Source organism: Cynara cardunculus (assembly GCF_001531365.2).
Source record: "Cynara cardunculus var. scolymus isolate 2C chromosome LG 13, CcrdV1, whole genome shotgun sequence".
Lineage (NCBI taxonomy): Eukaryota > Viridiplantae > Streptophyta > Magnoliopsida > Asterales > Asteraceae > Cynara > Cynara cardunculus.
Genome location: NC_037540.1, coordinates 8,460,090 through 8,460,543, shown reverse-complemented (window position 1 = coordinate 8,460,543; position 454 = coordinate 8,460,090).

Here is a 454-nt window from a genome sequence, read left to right as displayed (position 1 = left end):
AAACTTGAAAATATTTTAAAGTTTTGAAAATATATATATATATATATATATATTTATATTAGTATCAAATTAACTATTTAAAAGTTATTTTTTTTAAATAATTTCTTTAATTCAATTTTTTATTATAATTTAATGTAGGCTTAATAACGAAGTAATTTATATCTGGTTTAACAATAAAAGTTTTCTTAAAAAAATAATTAAGTATTCTGTTATGACTCAATAATTATCCTAATTATATATTAGTTTTTGTTTTGTATTAAAACCGAGATGTTTATCCTTATTTGATTGTGTTTATCTATTGTTAGTTACAAATATTTAAACATGCAGCTTTAATAAGTTGTATTTACGTACAATGTAATTGTAATATTAAACTTTAAGTAATGTACATCAATAAATAATATTTTATGCATAAAAAATAATTTTTAAAAGTTTTTGTCAAATAATTTATAATATA